The sequence below is a fragment of the Solanum stenotomum genome, chromosome 1 (assembly GCF_019186545.1).
Source record: "Solanum stenotomum isolate F172 chromosome 1, ASM1918654v1, whole genome shotgun sequence".
Taxonomy (NCBI): domain Eukaryota; kingdom Viridiplantae; phylum Streptophyta; class Magnoliopsida; order Solanales; family Solanaceae; genus Solanum; species Solanum stenotomum.
In genome coordinates this window covers 30,078,636-30,083,479 of record NC_064282.1, presented here as the reverse complement: position 1 = coordinate 30,083,479, position 4,844 = coordinate 30,078,636, and the positions used below count along the sequence as shown (strand labels likewise).

Genomic DNA, 4,844 nt, shown 5'->3' with positions numbered 1-4,844 from the left:
TTTTTTAAATAAATTTAAAAAGAAAGTAAGTTACAATGAGATAGAGAGTACAATCTTAATATTATTATCTTAACAAATAAAATCAATATTAAAATTCAAATATTATTTTATATAACCATTAAAAAATTATTAACTCAATAACGAAATAGCAATTAATCAATATCATTTGTTTGATTTGATTTATCATTGACTTGAGTTTTACACCCTTATTGAAAATACTATCGCAACCTAATATGCAGTCCAATATTAATGAACCTCTTTATAACTTAGTTGTAATTATGCTTTACCAATTCACTAAAACATGAATTCTTCGAAGGCAACCCAAAATTACAAATTCTGAAATAAATTTGATGCAATTTCAAGTTGTCTCATCTTCATAAACGTTAAGATTTAAATGAAAAGAGATGTGAAAATAGTAATTGAAAAGAACAATGTGGGAAAAATGATTGTTGAAAATTTCCAGTGAAGAGATGAAACACAACTGCCCATCTTCCCCAAATATTAATTAATTTTGCAGAGAACACTTTCGAGCAAAGCGCATTTATAATAGCAAAAAGCCGATACACACAATCCCTGCTTATTTTTTCTCCAAATGAAAATACTCTTTATAATAAAAATATAAAATAATAGATTTGTTCATAAGAAAATGATGAAGGAAAGAAAAAATCAGAAAATTAAGCTCAGATCATTGCTGTTTACTGAGAGTCGAACTCACTGTGTGGCTTGACTGAAAGAGAATGAAGCGTCCTTATATAGCAAAAGCATGGGACAAAATTAGGGTTTCAACAATGGTAGAATATTACCAAATTACCCTTATTATTGGGCTTTACCCATATTAAACTCAAGTTTGACCTAAAACTTTGGATGGAGTCCGTTGCTATGCAACATGAAATTATGAGATGAAGTTGAAATTTTGTTTAGACATATGATTTTGACTTTTTATGTTGTACTCCCTCCGTCTCATTTAATGTGGCACTTTTTGGATTTCAAGATTCAAACAAGTCTAACTTTAATCGTATATTTTTCATAGATCTTTTAAACATTTTGAATTATCAATTCTTGTGACTTATAGTACTTTTTACGTAGTTTACAAATATATAAATTTCATTTAAATTTTTTTTAAGATTTCATATGCAAATTCCCGATCAAACTTAAATTGTTTGACTCTCAAAAAATGAAAAGTGCTACATAAATTGGACAGAGGGAGTACTAGTTTTTCAGCATGTGTGTTGCACGTGTATATATCAAGTTATGTAATATTCATATTTATTAATATAGAGATTTGACGTCTTTTTTGATTGATTTTCTTTAAATGTAACTATAGATGGGTAGATCATGTATAAAAGCTTAATATATATATATATATATATATATATATATATATATATATATATTACTAAAAGTGAGAAGCTCCAAAGTGCAAAGTTTGATTATCATTTTACCCCTACATTATATAAAAATATTATAAATTATATATACTAATTAATTATTAATTATTAATCCAACTCAAAAGTTAATTTTTTATTTATCAATTATGAGTATGTCTCTTCAATGGCACAATCCCATTTTCCAGCAACCATACAACTTCAGCTATTTAAACCGTATATTATTTTCTATTTTTCAAAGCATTTAGTTAGATTTCCGTATTAAATTAAATATTTTATGTTTTCAAAGCATTTAGTTAGTTTTCCGTATTAAATTAAATATTTTTAGTTTTCTAATCATTTATCTAATTGAATGGTATAACTAATGCATAAACTCTTCAGTTTTGGAATATGAATAGTTATTTCATTTTCTATGTATATATATATATATATATATTGTAAATTAATTATCATTTTTTACTTCTAATACTTTTTATAGTTTTCTCTTGTATGTGCTTAGCCTTTGTGTTTGCTAATTACTAATTTTTATTTATTTTTCTTTGCTTCATATCTTATCTTGCAATTGTGAACTCTTCCCTTCTCCATAGCATCATCAGGTACATAATAGATATGATAGTTATAGCAATGGAATTATGCTTAGTTGTGAAGAAGACAAACATACATTAGGCCAATTCACTAGGAATCTTTTTAGTTTGTTAAGATGTGTCTCATTAGAAAATATAGAAAACTTGTATTGTTTGAGATCCATAATAAATACTAGAATGAAATGGGTCCAAATAGAGTGAAATGAATAGTGAGAATGCATATGTTGATTCTAAGAAGCATGTAATTGAGGTATGGTTGTAATGGGATTAAAAAGAGTAATATAAGTAGATGGATCATTGTAGCCGATAAGTAACTGATAACAAACTGATATACAAACATTATGAGTTTTGTCATCTATACTATATTGTTACATGCTATAATGTTTGACCAAATGATAGCAGAAGCTTTCACTAGAAAACAGAATAAAGCTTAATGTTGACCAAACAACATGATCTGAACTTACGTGTTTGGGTCCAGTAATCTCAAATTGGGCTTTGGACTGTCATCACATATATACATAGCATATGCATAATCATAAACAAGGATTATGCCATTGTCTTTAGAAANCTTAATGTTGACCAAACAACATGATCTGAACTTACGTGTTTGGGTCCAGTAATCTCAAATTGGGCTTTGGACTGTCATCACATATATACATAACATATCCATAATCATAAACAAGGATTGTGCCATTGTCTTTAGAAAATTGCACCACTTTAGTCAGCTACACCCCTGATGCTGTCAAATCAGTTGGATTATTTCAACCATTTGTATTAAGTTCTAGCTTGTTTGTGAATATGGATTGATTATGTTATACTCCCTCCGTTTCACAAAGAATGACCTCCTTTCCTTTTTAGTCAGTTTAAAAAAAAATGACCTCTTTCCTTTTTTGGTAACATTTTACTTTTTGCTTTCCACGTGGCATGTTTAAGACCACAAGATTAAGGGCAATTTTGTACATTTGACATAACTTTAATTTAGGACCACAAGATTCAAAAGTCTTCTTTAATTTCTTAAACTTTGTGCCAAGTCAAACCAAATCAATCTTTTTGAAACGGAGGGAATATTTCGTAATACTATTATATTTTAAAAATTCAGTTAATATTGTCATATAAAATTTACACATGAAGGATTCATAATCTTGAATCGAACAAAGAAAGTTGTACATGCAATTATCTATTACAAATAAATATGATTTTTTCAAGTGTACCCCGTGAAATTAACAACGATACATTATCCATCTTAAAGAAAATATATGTTAATAAATATTTCTACATTATGAAATACAATTTTTATTCGGAAACAACATCTTGATGGCAGCACCACGAGCCATGATACCCCACACGACCCGTCAAGTTGGGTGTGGTCCCTGATGAGGCTGCACAAAATTGGGGTAAATAAGTAATTTTGTTTGGTCTAATTATTAAGTGGGGTTGATTTTAAATGGTTTATATCATCATTATATATGGTTTTTAAGTTTTTTAACAAGTCATTTACCTCCTTATTACCCCGAAACCCAAATCAAAACAAAAGAGTTCCTCCTTTCAAAAGCTTACTCTCTAAAACTCAAGGAAGAGGAAGGAAGCCATTGAAGCTTGGGTTTGGTTGATTTGAAGGTGTTTCTTCCTCAATTTTCATGGGGATTAAATAGCAAGGTATGGTAGTCTTCATCCTTGTCTAACTTTTCTTTCAAGGCGCCAATTCAAAGGAAATTTCAAACTATGAAAATCTAGGGTTTTACTCAATCTCATGGGTTCTTTCATCAAACTATTTCAAAAGGTTTCTAATATCAAATTATGATTGTTTTAGTGTTTAATTGATGATTTATGATGAAAATACTCTGTGAACCCATGAATTCTCTCAATTCCTCAATTGTATCTTTATGAAGTGGGTTTGATGATTTTGAAGACTTATGAATGAATTATGTCTAAATTGCTTTGGGTTATCGAATTGTATCATTATGTATGTATTAATTATGGTAAATTGAAGGTTTGTTGATTATTTGTGATCATGGCCTTGAAAGGGCAAGTTATGGCTAATTTTATATTGAAGTAGAATTGTGATTGAACTATTGATCCACTTGAAAGGTGGAGGTGTTTACTTACTATGTATGTTGTGATTATGGCTTTGTAAGGTAAATTTGGAATGATTAAGGTATGGTTATGATGAGAACTATAGGTTTGTGGTTACTATGAATGTATTATGAACATGTTTAGAAGGCAATGGTATGAATGATAATGCTATATGTGAAAGGCTATTCTCACATACTCACACACTCATGAATGACTAATGAATGAAGTTCTATGATAATTTTAATGAATGCTGAGTCTATTGAAAGGCTTTTCTCAATTGCACTCTAAATGAATGAAAAGACATGTTGTGAAAAGACTTATTTCTCATAATATGGGATTCCTAGGTGAAAGGGTATTCTCATCTTTGAATCTATAAGATTTCCAATGAATGAATAAATGTTGGGTTTGGGATGGGTACTCATCCATGAGTTGAGGCGGAGTACCTAGTAACAATATCTTATCCCTTAATGAATTGATGTAATGAATGTCAAATACTCCGTGGGGAATAATGCAAAGCAGCGAGTGGATATGGATTGAGATGAGTGCTCATCCGTGAGTTGAGGTGGGGTACTTAGTAGCAATCTCTTGAGATGGATGCTCATAAGTGAGTTGAGGCAGGGTATCTAGTAGCAATCTCTCTATCCCATAAACTATGTACCCACATAAGTCTAGCTAGTGTATCCACTTAAGCTATAAAAACGATGGTCCTACCTTAGGCAAGTAGGAATCCCTTTACCCTATGAGGGTGACATCGGGATTCCATGTTAAGCCCTCATGGTCTATGTCAGTTAAGGCTTACCCC

General features: G+C 30.1%; 1 non-coding gene across 1 annotated transcript; it reads right to left on the bottom strand.

Annotated features, from left to right (window-relative positions):
• Positions 1-429: 429 nt before the first annotated feature.
• Positions 430-580, bottom strand: LOC125854061 (small nucleolar RNA snoR135). Its single transcript, XR_007445354.1, has one exon. It is a non-coding gene; the product is annotated as a small nucleolar RNA snoR135 (small nucleolar RNA).
• Between the last annotated feature and the right edge of the window lie 4,264 nt (positions 581-4,844).